Raw genomic sequence first — 13429 nt, forward strand, 5'->3', positions numbered from 1 at the left:
TTGATTTAACTTTTCCAGCTGTTGCACATGGTGATAATTTTTTTTTGCTGTTGACAAAAAGGCTACAGCTAACTTTGATGCAACTATAAGGTTACAGCTACATCACTAAAAAATGGAAAATTCTACTGCAGCAGTTTAGAAGTGATGTTTTGTCTTTTGCTGTGGTCTCAGTATGATTGTGGTTGGAGACTGGGAAGGTGTGGCTGATCTAATGTGACTGTTAATAACCAACCTATGCAGTTAGATTACTTATTTATGGACATTTAATTACAAAGGAAGTCTGACTAGGTATGAGCACATTTTCAGTGAACGCCTGGGGAAAAAGCTCCAAAGTATTGCAAAACATTTTAAGAAAGTACAGCTGTGTACACTTACCATAAATGTAGATGTTTGACAGTATTCACTGTTGTAGTCATCACATTTGGGTTATCTGCTTGCAGGAGCACTCAGTCGGCCTGATTAACAAAGTCTTGGGTCCTGCATCAGTTGCTGTCCCATCTTCCATGACGTCAGGTAGTCAGGGGTATAAAGCATGCAGCCAATGCCATTACATCAGTTTTTCTTGCCCCAGATGTCAGGTGCCCCCATAATGGGAAGCAATTACACATATACAAGGTTACACCTCCAACAAAAAAGCAAATACACCAAAAAGCTTTAAACATAGTAAGCAAGAATAGAGGTATAGCCAACAGAAATCAATGGGTTGGAGGGAGGGTAACTAGGACAGCAACAGTGAATACACTCTAACATCTACATTTATAGTAAGTATACACAACTGTACTATGTTCTTCGTGTTTCACTGCTGCAGTCATCACAATTGGGTAGATTCCCAAAGCTAAGGATGGGAGGAGGAAATTAGATAGCATTAGGACCAGCTATAAGGCCCTGCAAGACTGCAGTGGCAAAGCCAGCCCTGGATTTAGAGAAAAATTGGCAAATGGTAATACTTGGTGAAGGTATGTACAGAACTCCAGGTAGCAGCTTCTAGGATGTCCCTGGTAGGGACACCTCTGAGAATGGCTGTAGAGGTAGATGCAGTTCTGGTAGAATGGGGTCTAACCCCCATGTGGGTAGGCTGTCCATGGTGCTTATAGCAGAAATGAATGCAATGGCCTATCCACTTAGAAATGGTTTGCTTTGAAATGGTCTTCCACTCTGCCCCTGCAGCAAATGCAACCAGCAGTTCAGTTTTCTTGAGAGGTTTAGTCTTGTCCAAGTAAAATCTAAGCTGTCTGTGCACGTCCAAGGAGTGCAGTATCCATTCCCCTTTGTTCTGTGGATTAGAAAAGAAGGTTGGCAAGTGAATGGACTGATTAAGGGCCACACTGGATACCACCTTGGGCATGAAGGAGGGATTGGTCCTGAGGGACACCCTGTCCGCATGAAAAATGATGAAAGGCTCCACTGCCATGAGGGCCTGTAATTCAGACACCCTTCTAGCTGAAGTGATGGATAAAAGGAAGGCTGTTGTCCAAGAAAGGAATTTTCAACTCATATTTGCATCTGGCTCAAAAGGGGGTAAAGTGAGTTTTTCCAATACAAAGTTAAGGTCCCAGGCTGGGGTAGGAGCTCTCCTGGGTGGTCTTAAATTTTTGGCCCCTCTGAAGAACTGCTTCAGCAATGGATGAGAGAAGAGGGGTGGTTCTGTGTTGTAATGAGCTGAAATGGCTGAGGCATGAATTTTGATGGAGGAAAATATTAAAGGTCCTTGTGCAGCATCTCAGTTAAGTATTGAAGAATCTGAGGTAAATTGAGCGCTGCTGTGTCCATCCCCTGACTTTGGTTCCAGAAACAGAATCTTTTCCATTTTTCAGCATAGGATTTTCTAGTACTAGGCCTCCTTGCCTCCAAAATGACATCCAACACTTGCTTACTGAGGGATGGTAACGGAGAGATGACGTAATTAGCCAGGCTGCCAGGTTCAGGGTTTGAAGCTGTGGGTGCAGAATCTGGCCCTCCTGCTGAGACAGCAGGACAGGGGTCTGAGGCAGGTGCCATGGTGCTAGCAGTGACACACTACGCAAAAGGAGGCACCAATGTTGGCGTGGCCAGTCTGGAATATTCAGTATCATCCTTGGTTTGTCCTGCTTGATCTTTAGTAGTACCTTGGAGAGAAGAGGCAGAGGAGGAAAGGCATAAACGGATAGGTTTTTTCAGGTGAAGGACAGGGTATCCACATTCCAAGCTTGTTTGTGGGGAGTCCTTGTGCAGAATTTTTTCAATTGGTAGTTCTGGGGGGAGGCAAACAGGTCTATATCTGGGCTCCCCCATTTGTTTCTCAACATGTTGAATATCTTTGGTTCCAGTTTCCACTCGTGTGGGTCCATGACATTTCTGCTTAGATCCTCTGCCAGTGAGTTTAGCTTTCCTGGCAGGAATTGAGCTTGTAGGTGCACTTGTTAGCTCAAGGCTGTGTTCCACAGAGCCATGGCTAGTCTGCAGAGAGAGCATGTACCACATAACAGTGGTGTTGTCCGTCTTTACCATTAATTGTCCTGGAATGGTCCTTGAAGGCTGTCAGAGCATTCTGTACAGCTAACATTTCTTTCCGATTGATGTGCAGGTGCATTTGACTTGGGTTCCATTTGCCCTGAATGCACTTCCCTGCCAAGTGAGCCCCCCATGCATAGTCTGATGCATCTGTTGTCAGGGTTTGGCCGGCAGGGGGTAGAGTGAATGGCAGTCACTTGTTTTGGTGGCAGGTCTCTGCCCTCCAAGGGAACTCTAACTGTAGGCAAGGTATGATAGGAATCATTGCTTCTAGATCCTGAGAATGCTGACACCATAGGCTTTTTAGATACCACTGTAGATTCCTCATATGCAGTCTTGCATATGGAATTAGTAGAATGCAGGAGGCCATGAACCCCAGGGCTTGCAGTATTTTCCTTGCAGATAGCTGGGTCTTTGTGGCTAACAGTTTGAAGTAGGCTGTCAAATGAACTTGTTTTTCTGGCATGAGAAAAGCCATCTGGGAAGTTGTGTTCAAGTTTGCTCCCAGGAATACAATTTGTTGGCATGATTTATTTTTGTTTAAAGTGTACCCCAGGGAAGTTAGCAATTTCTGTACAAACGCCAGATGATTCAATAGTATGTCCTGGTTTTCTGCCTGAATTAGACAAATGTCCAGGTATGGATATATTTGGATATTCCTTTGCCTGCAAAATGAAATGACTGCAGCTAGGCACTTTGTGAATACCCTGGGCACAGTAGATAAGCCAAAGGGCAGTGCAAAGAACTGATAGTGCATGTATCCTGCTTTGAAGTGTAGGTATCTTCTGCAGGATTCCCTTATTGGGATGTGCAGGTAAGCTTCCTTTAAATCCAGTGTTGCCAACCAGGCATCTTTGCCCAGCATAGGAAGCAATTGGTGAAGAGTCAACATCTTCAATTTTGGAATCACCAAAAATGTGTTTAGGATAGAGAGGTCTAGTATAGGATGCCAGGAGTTGTCTTTTCTGGGTACCAGGAAAATTCTTGAGTAGAAACCTTGTCCCCGTTCCTCTTCTGGGACAGGCTGAATAGCCCCTTATGCTTAAGAGAGCAAGACTTTGCTTTTGAGCCACTGACCACTGATTTGGGGGTAGGTCTGGCCAACCCTTTGGGCTTGGTAAGGAGTGAAACTGGAATGTGTATCCTTGGTAAACTATATTTAAAACCCATTTGTCCTGGGTAATGAGTTCCCAGTTTTTTGCCTGCCAGGAAATCTTTCCCCCCTAAGGGAACAGTCAGTTGTGCAGGCCTTAAAAAATTTAAAGTTAAGTCACTGAGACAGTTTACCATAAGGGGGAGTCTTACCACTCCCTGCTTTGGAAGTGGGGGCCCCTCACTGCTTAGTCCTGTGAGTATCTTGGGATTGAAGCCTGGGTGTTCTGCTGGTTCTGGGTTTGGACTGAGAAGGCCTGGAAGAGACTGGAAAGGACCAATTTTTAGAGGGCCAATGCCTACTAAATCTTGGAGGCTGTACCTGCAGGAAATCTTTAACAGTTTGCATAGATTTAGCTTTTTCCTCCATCTTTTTTAGTACTACTACTGCTTCGTTGCCAAACAGACGGTCTTGGTTTAAGGGAGCATCCAGCAATTTAGCTTTAACATGATCTGGCAAAGATTGTTCCTTAAGCCAAGCATGCCTTCTAAGTACAGACCCAGTGACAGCAGCCCTGCAAGATGCCTCTAGTGAAACAAAACCACATTGCAAAGTATGTTTTCCAACTTGTTCAGCAGAATGCATTAAATCCTGTAAATCTTTAGCAGCACAGTCAGGAATCAACATCAATTTCTGTTTCAGCAATCCAATAATATGCTGCTGATACTTTAAGATATGAAACTGGCAGTTTAAGGCCCTAACGGCCAAGGTTGCAGAATTGTATACCTTCTTACCCCATCTATCCAGCACCCTGTAATCTCTATCAGAGAGGACAGTATTTTTGGCAGTAGTAGCCTTAATACCCTTGGGTCCCTGTGAAATGGTCTCAGAATCCGCAGTAGGATTTTTAAAGAGGAACTTGTGAGAGTTAGGAACCCTGTAATATCGGTCAGGTTTTCTGGGAGCAGGAGGCAAAGAATCAGGGGCCATGTTAGATTCCGAAAAGGCATCATTAACAATGTCCAGTACAGGGGGGATAGCTAAAGGCCTGTGTTGGGGCAGGAGTAAGAAATCCCTAACCCTCTTTTTAGAGTCAGAGTAATCCTGGCTTTCCCAGCAAAAATGCTCCCTAAGAGTATGCAAGGTTTCACCAAAACAGAAATCCTCTGGGGGGGGGAAGCAGAGGGAATACAGTCCTCTGCATCAGAATCCTTATAGGTAGATAAGGGTAAATCCTGGTCATCAGAGGAAACAGAAATGTCAGAGTCCTGATCTGAAGAATCATAAGCAAACTCAGTCCTAGGCCTCTTAAAGGGGGAAGGTTGGCTTCCCCTGATCAAAGTAACAAGGTCTTCAGCCATTCTTATTTGTTTTTTAGGCATAGAGGCTTGATCATGCGGTCTGGGTGTCGGTTTTCTAGGCATGGATCACGTTTTAGGCCTTGAAGATGAAGATGGCATCAGTTTAATATGCAAGTCAGTAGGCCTGAATACATCCTTAGAAGCCGGTGCCTGCACAGCGGTTCAGGACCCATCCAAGTTAGAGACATCCACAGGTTCCACAGTTGAAACATCTCGTGGCATACAGGACTCCGAATGGGTCTCATTAGCAGCCTGCGAATCTGAAGTAGCGAGTATCAGGAGCTGCGAAAGCACCTCACTGAGTACTGGCAAACTGGCAACTAGCTTAAGAGAAGCGTCGTCGACAGCTTTAGACCTATGCGGGTCTGTCTCTGTCTTTATCTTTGCGTTTTTTCGGGATGTTGGTCATCGGGTGGCTTACCGAAGACATATCTGGAAAATTGAACTGAGTACCAAAATATTTAGAAGCGTAAATATACCGACGATGAATAGTTCTTTGCTTAAATAAGGCACAAAACCGACAGCAAGGTACGGCGTGGTCAGGGCCTAGGCAAGGAATGCAGTACAAATTTAAATCTTTATGAGGTATTTGCTTTCCACAAGAAATACAGTTATTGACTTTTACTGACATCGGTTTAGAGCAAGAAAAAGTTTCACCCAATGGGGTACTTAGCTTAGTTAAAGACTTCGGTTCTGAAACTTGAAAATGAAAATTACAGGAGTCGGCCGACCGGCTCTTGCGAACTGCTTCTGCTTCGGGCACCGCATGGCAAGAAAGACTGATGTAATGGCGTCGGCTGCATTCTTTATACCCCTGACATCATGGAAGATGGGACAGCAACTGATTCAGGACCCAAGACTTTGTTAATCAGGCTGACTGAGGGCTACTGCAAGCAGATAACCCAAATGTGATGACGGCAACGGTGAAACATGAAGAACATCAATACACTTCACAGTCTTTAAAATAATACAAAAAGCAACTACTGTATAAATAATTATACATTAGACAATGTGTAAATATTAGTTTAGAATGGCTACAAGTTATACAACAATGATTTAATAGTTAGAGACTCTTCAGGCAATTTACAGAGAAATTAAAGACAAGCAGTATAACACAAACTGGAACTGCAATAAAAAGGGAGAGAAAAGCAGGCTTATGGTATATTTAGAGAAAAAGCCAGGAGAGAGAAAGTACAGTTGTTTACACTTACCATAAATGTAGATGTTCGAGTGTATTCACTATTGCAGTCATCACACTTGGGTTATCCTGCCAGGGGTAGCCCTCAGTCAGCCCAAATACCAGAGGCTTAGTATTTCTGCGTTGGTTGCTGTCGCTCCAGGACTGACGTTAGGTCGTCAGTGGTATAAAATCAGGCAGCCGACACCATTACATCAGTTTTTCTTTCCCCAAATGTCAGAAGCCCCCAAATAGGGAGATAGGTTATGGTGGAAGAACACCACCAGTAGAAAGGAAATACCAAAAATCCCTGTAAGGAGTGAGGAAGAGAGAGTGAGACATAGAGAGAGAGAGACAAGGGGGATTGAGGGTGGGAAACCAGGACTGCAACAGTGAATACACTCGAACATCTACATTTATGTTAAGTGTACACAACTGTACTAAGTTCTTCATGTTACACTGTTGCAGTCATCACACTTGGGTTGATTCCCAAAGCTGAAGAAAAGGGTGGAGGCAGTCAAGAAGATTGGGGCTGGCTAGGGTGCCCTGCAAGACTGCAGTTGCAAAGCTTGCCCTGGATTTGGAGAAGAAAGACAGGTGTAATGCTTGGTGAAGGTATGAACAGAAAGTACAGTTGTGTACCTACCATAAATGTACATGTTCGGGTGTATTCACTAGTTGCAGTCATTACAACTGGGTTATCCTGCTGGCAGGCTACCCACAGTTGGCCTGAATTCCAAAGTCTAGGTCCGGCGTCGGTTGCTGTCGCATCCTCCCTGACGTCAGTGCGCCAGGGGTATAAAAGATGCAGCAGACGCCATTTTCTTCAGTTTTTCTTGCCCCAGATGTCAGATGCCCTCCAAAAGGGTAGGCTAAATATATGTCAATAAGCATACATACATGCACTAAGTAACAAGTTTCCTTCATCTACAAGCAAGTACACCACATAGATTGTATAGAAATAGAGAAATACAGATAAGGACCAGCAAAGAGAAGGGGGATGGTGGGTGGGTAACCTGGACTGCAACAGTCAAGACACTCGAACATCTACATTTATGGTAGGTACACAACTGTACTATGTTCATCATGTTTCACTGTTGCAGTCATTACAATTGGGTTGAATCCCAAAGCTAAGGTTGGGTGGCTGGAACTAAACAGAATTAGGAACATCTATGAGGCCCTGCAGAACTGCAGTAGCAAAGCCTGCCCTGGATTTGGAGTAGAGAGGTAAGTGGTAGTGCTTTGTAAAAGTATGCACTGAACTCCAGGTTGCAGCCTCTAAAATGTCTTTGGTTGGCACTCCTCTGAGGAAGGCTGCTGAAGTGGCTGCTGCTCTAGCTGAATGTGGCCTAATGCCCTTAGATACAGATTTGCCATGTTGAGAATAGCATAGACGAATGCAGTGACCTATCCACTTTGAAATAGTCTGCTTTGAGATAGCCTTTCCTTGTGATTCTGCAGCATATGCTACCAGTAAATGCTCAGTCTTTCTGAAAGCTTTGGTTCTGTCCAAGTAGAAGCGCAGCTGTCTGTGTATGTCCACAGAATGCAGAAGTTTCTCACCCTTATTCTGTGGGTTTGGATAAAAAGTAGGCAAATGAATAGTCTGGTTGAGGGCCACACTGGACACTACCTTAGGCATAAAAGTGGGGTTTGTCCTTAGGGAAACCCTATCTGGATGGAAAATGATAAAAGGTTCCACAGCCATGAGTGCCTGTAGCTCTGAGACTCGTCTTGCAGAGGTTATTGCTAGGAGCAGAGCTGTTTTCCATGATAAAAATTGTATATCAGCTATAGTGGCTGGCTCAAAAGGAGGCAGGGTGAGTTTTTCCAAGACATAATTGAGGTCCCATGCAGGCACTGGTGATCTTCTTGGAGGCCATAAGTTTTTGGCTCCTCTGAGGTACTGCCTTAATAAAGGATGAGAAAAAAGTGGTGGCTCTGTATTGTAATGAGCGGAAATGACAGAAGCATGAATCGTAATTGATGAAAAGGATAGGCCTTTGTCCAGCATCTCAGTTAAGTATTGCAAAATCTGAGGGATATTTGGTACAGTCATGTCAATTCCTTGTGTCTGGTTCCAAACACAGAATCTCCTCCATTTTTCTGCATAAGATTTTCTGGTACTGGGCCACCTGGCTACCAAGATAACATCCATAACCGCTTTAGACAGAGGTGTGTTTGAAAAACTACATTATTCGCCATGCTGTCAGATTTAAGGTCCTGAGCTGGCTGTGCAGGATCTGATTGTTTTGTTGGGTCAGTAAGTGAGGAATTTGAGGTAATGTCCATGCTGGGCATTTCAAGTTCCTTAGGATTGGGTACCAGTGCTGGTGGGGCCAGTCTGGGGCAATCAGCATCATTTTTGGCTTCTCTTGTCTGACCTTTAGGAGTACGTTGGGGAGGAGAGGCAGTGGGGAAAAGGCATATACTGTTAGTTTTTTTCCAGCTGAAGGATAGGGCGTCCACTTTACATGCTTGCTTGTGTTAAGTCCTTGTGCAGAATCTCTGTAGTTGGCAGTTGTGAGGGGAGGCAAATAGATCTATGTCAGGGCATCCTCAATTTCTTGTTATCATGTTGAAGACTTGTGGATCCAATTTCCACTCGTGGGGATCCATGAGGTTTCTGCTTAGTTCGTCTGCCAGAGTACTTATCTTTCCTGGCAGGAATTGTGCTTGCAGATGTACTTGGTAAGTCAATGCTGTGTCCCACAAAGTCATGGCTAGTCTGCAAAGGGGGTAGGAATGTGTGCCTCCCTGCTTGTTTATGTATCACATGACTGTAGTACTGTCCGTCTTTATCAGTAGTTGTCCTGGATGCAGTAAATCCTTGAAGGCTGTCAGGGCATTCTGAACAGCTAGCATCTCTTTTTGACTGATATGTAGATGCATTTGGATTGCGGACCATGAGCCCTGAATACATCTTCCTGCCATGTGCCCCCCAGGCATAATCTGATGCATCAGTTGTCAATGTTTGACTGGCTGGGGGTATGGTGAATGGCTGCCCCTTGTTGTGGTGACAGGCCTTTGCCCACCATCAAAACTCCTGTTGTAGGCAGGGAATGAGTGTAATTATTGTTTCCAGGCTGTGGCAATGTTGAGTCCAAACACTTTTTAGGTACCATTGTTGTTTCCTCATATGCAGTCTTGCATATGGAATTAGCAGAATGCAGAATGCCATGAAGCCCAAAGCCTGCAGAATTTTTTCTTGCAGTTAACTGGGTGTTTGTTGCCAACCTTTTGAAAAAAGTTGTCAGTTGCCTTTGTTTGTCTGGCGTGAGATAAGCCATCTGGGCAGTTGTATTTAAGCTTGCACCCAGGAATATTATCTCTTGAGAGGGTACAAGTTTTGATTTATTTTCGTTTACTGTGTACCCTAGGCATGTTAATAATCTTTTTACAAATGCCAGATGCTCTAGTAGTATGTCCTTGTTCTCTGCTTGAATAAGGCAGTTGTCCAAGTAAGGATATATTTGTATTCCTCTTTGTCTGCAAAATGCAACTATTGGTGCCAGGCATTTTGTGAAAACCCTGGGCGCGGTAGATAAGCCAATGGGCAGTGCAGAGAATTGGTAGTGCATTGGGCCAGCTATGAATCTGAGGTATCTTCTGCATGATTGTCTGATTGGGACATGCAGGTATGCCTCTTTTAGGTCTAAAGTTACAAGCCAAGATTTCTTGCCCAGCATGGGCAGAAGCTGCTGCAAAGTCAACATTTTGAATTTTGGAATATACAGGTATGTGTTTAGAATAGATAGGTTCAGTATTGGCCTCCAGGCTTTGTCCTTTCTGGGACCCAAGAAAAGTCTTGAGTAAAATCCTTGTCCCTGCTCTTGCTGTGGTACTTGCTGAATGGCCCCCATGTCCATGAGGGATATAACTTGTTTTCGTGTCTCTGCCCACTGATTTTTTGGCAGGTCTGGCATACCATTTGGTCTTGGCAGGGTGTGAAAGTGGAATCTGTAACCTTGTGACACTATGTTCAAGACCCATTTGTCCTGGGTGATTAGGTGCCAGTTCTGAGAAAAAAGTGCTAGTTTTCCCCCTAAAGGAGCTGCCAGTAGATAAGTGCTTGGCGCTGGCAGGGGAAAGTCATTGGGACTGCTTTCTGTATGGCTGTGACTTGTCTTCTCCGCTTTTGGAGGTAGAAGCACCCCAGTGTTTAGACCTGTACGAGCCTTGGGGCTGGGATCTGCCTCTAGGGCATCTGTATCTGCCTATTTGTGGCCTGTCTGACACTGGAAAGGACCAATTCTTTGTAGGCCAGTGTCTGATAAATCTTGGAGGCTGTACCTGTAAGAAATCCTTGACTGTCTGCATAGATGTGGCTTTGTCCTCCATTTTCTTCAACACCTCTTCTGCTTTAACACCAAACAAGGTATCATGCTGTAATGGAGCATCTAGTAATTTTGTTTTAACATGATCAAGCAGATTCTGTTCTTTTAACCAAGCATGCCTCCTAATGACAGAACCCATAACAGTGGCTCTGCAGAGGCTTCCAAAGAATCAAAACCACATTGTAAACTATGCTTTCCAACTTGTTCAGCTGCATGAAATAAATCCTACATTTCTTTTTTTTCTGCACATTCAGAATTTGTCAACATTTTCTGTTTAAGCAGTGACCTTATGTATTGCTGATATTTAAGCATATGAAACTGACAATTTAAAGCCCTTATAGCCAAGCTATATAAGTGTAAATCTTTTTACCCCATCTGTCCAGTGCCCTGGAATCTCTGTCAGAGGGGGTAGGGTTTTTTGAAGTGGAGGCCTTGACCCCCTTGGGACCCTGAGAGATAGTTTCTTGGTCAGCAGCAGGGTTTTTAAAAATAAATCTGTGGGAGTCTGGAACCCTGTAGTATCTGTCTGGCTTAACAGGAGCTGGAGGTAAGGAGTCAAACTGGACTCTGAAAATACATCATCTACAATCTCTAGCAGAGGTGGAATAGCAAGGGGCCTGTGCTGAGGCAGTAAAAGAAAGTCTCTGAGCCTTTTCTTAGATTCTGAACAATCTTGGCTCTCCCAGTGGAAATGCTCCCTCATGGTATGCAATGTTTCCCCAAAAGAATAATCCTCAGGTGGAGAAGCTGAGGGGATAGATTCTTCAGCATCAGAATCCTCATAAGGAGGAAGAGAGTATTGCTGATCAGAAGAGGAATCAGATGAAATGGAAACCTGATCTGAAAATTCATATTCTAACTCTTGCCTAGGCTTCTTGTCAGGAGGGGGATGAGAACCCCGGATCAAAGTAATCAGGTCTTCGGCCATTTTGAGCATCTGTTTTTTAGGCATGGAAGCCTGTCCATGGGGCTGTTGTAGTTGTTTCTTTGTCTTTAAAGCTGCTTTAGTTTTTGCTTTTGAAGCTGAACTTGTTTTAACATATAATTGTGTAGGCCTAAAAACGGCCTCAGAAGCCGATGCCTGCTCAGCGGCTCCGGACCCATCTGAGGGAATGGTTTCCGAAGGTCCAATACCTTGAGTTTCTGAAGGCCTGGTTGACTCCACGTGGGAATCGGTATCGGCCTATGGCTCTAAAATAGTCGTCGTCAGGGACTGCGAAAGTGCCTCACTGAGAACTGGCGAACCAGCGACTGGCCTAGAAGAAGCCTCGTCGTCGGTTTTGGACTTCAGATGCCTGTCCTTTTCTTTTTCTTTGCGTTTTTTGTAAACTCCGGTAGTCGGCTGTTCCGAAGGCATTATATAATAAAATCGTCTGCCAAAGTAATGAAATGCAAAGTCGAACCGACGTTTAATAGTGCGTTGGTTAAATCTAGCACCAAACCGACAACTAGCAACGTCGTGGTCAGGGCCTAGGCAAGGAGTACAGTAAGAATGAAAATCCTTATGAGGTATATGCTTCCCACAAGGAATACAATTATTAACTTTTTCTGACATTGGTCTGGAGCAAGAAAAAAGTTTCCCCAATGGGGTACTTGGCTTTTAATGAAGACTTCGGATCTGAAATTCGAACTTGAAAATCTCAGGAGTCGGCCGACCGGCACTTGCGAACTGCTTTTGCTTTGGGCACTGCACGGCAAGAAAGACTGAAGAAAATGGCGTCGGCTGCATCTTTTATACCCCTGGCGCACTGACATCAGGGAGGAGATGACAGCAACTGATGCCGGACCTAGACTTTGGAATTCAGGCTGACTGCGGGTAGCCTGCCAGCAGGATAACCCAATAGTAGTGACTGCAACAGTGAAACACGATGAACATCTCCATGTTGCAGCCTCCAGGATGTCCCTGGTAGGGACCCCTCTAAGAAAAGCTGCAGAGGTGGAGGTTGCCCTGGCGGAATGTGTCCTCACCCCCTTAGGGGGCGGTATTCCATGGTATTTGTAGCAGACATGGATACAGTGTGCTATCCATTTGCAGATTGTTTGTTTGTATATTGCCTTGCCTTCTGCCCCTGCTGCAAAGCTGACTAGCAATTGGTCTGTTTTTCTAAAAGATTTAGTCCTATCCAGGTAGAATATGAGCTGTCTGTGCACATCTAGAGAATGCAGTATCCTTTCCCCCTTGTTTTGTGGGTTAGGGAAAAAAGGTGGGCAAATGAATAGATTGGTTGACAGCCACATTGGACACCACTTTAGGCACGAAAGTTGGGTTAGTCCTGATGGAGACCCTGTCAGCATGAAAAATGATGAAGGGCTCTACTGCCACGAGTGCTTGTAGCTCTGAAATTCTTCTAGCTGAAGTGATAGCCAGAAGCAAGGCTGTTTTCCAAGAGAGGAATTTTACCTTGCTGAAGCTGCAAGCTCAAAGGGGGTAGTGTGAGGTTTTCCAACACAAAGTTAAGGTCCCAAGCTGGGGTAGGAGCTCTTCTGGGTGGCCTTAAATTATTAGCCACTCTTAGGAACTGTTTGATGAGAGGGTGAGAAAAGAGAGGTGGCTCTGTGCTGTAATAAGCAGAGATGGCAGAGGCATCAATTTTAATAGAAGAGAAGGACAGGCCCCTGTGCAGTAGGTCTGCTAGGTAAACCAGGATGAGAGGTTGGGAGGGCTGTGCTGTTTCAGCTCCTTTAGCCTGGATCCAGGTGCAATATCTTTTCCACTTGTCAGCATAAGATTTTCTAGTGCTGGGGTGTCTGGACTCACGTATAACATCCAGGACTTGCTTGCTTAGACTGGCAACTGGAGGAGAGGTCAGGGAATAAGCCAGGCTGCCAGGTTCAGGGTCTGAAATTGTGGATGCATGAATTCTCCATTCTGCTGGGTCAGGAGAGTTGGGATCTGGGGTAGGTGCCATGGTGGAAGGGGTGACAGACTGCGCAGCAGTGGGTACCAGTGCTGGCATGGCCAGTCTGGGGC

General features: G+C 44.8%; 1 protein-coding gene across 1 annotated transcript in view; it reads right to left on the reverse strand.

Moving 5' to 3' along the window:
* The window catches only part of PPFIA1 (PTPRF interacting protein alpha 1), a 2891353-nt gene that overhangs the window by 918812 nt on the left and 1959112 nt on the right, over nt 1-13429 (reverse strand). The window lies entirely within an intron of this gene.

The sequence above is a fragment of the Protopterus annectens genome, chromosome 9.part0 (genome assembly GCF_019279795.1).
Source record: "Protopterus annectens isolate FY-2018-M chromosome 9.part0, PAN1.0, whole genome shotgun sequence".
Taxonomy (NCBI): domain Eukaryota; kingdom Metazoa; phylum Chordata; order Ceratodontiformes; family Protopteridae; genus Protopterus; species Protopterus annectens.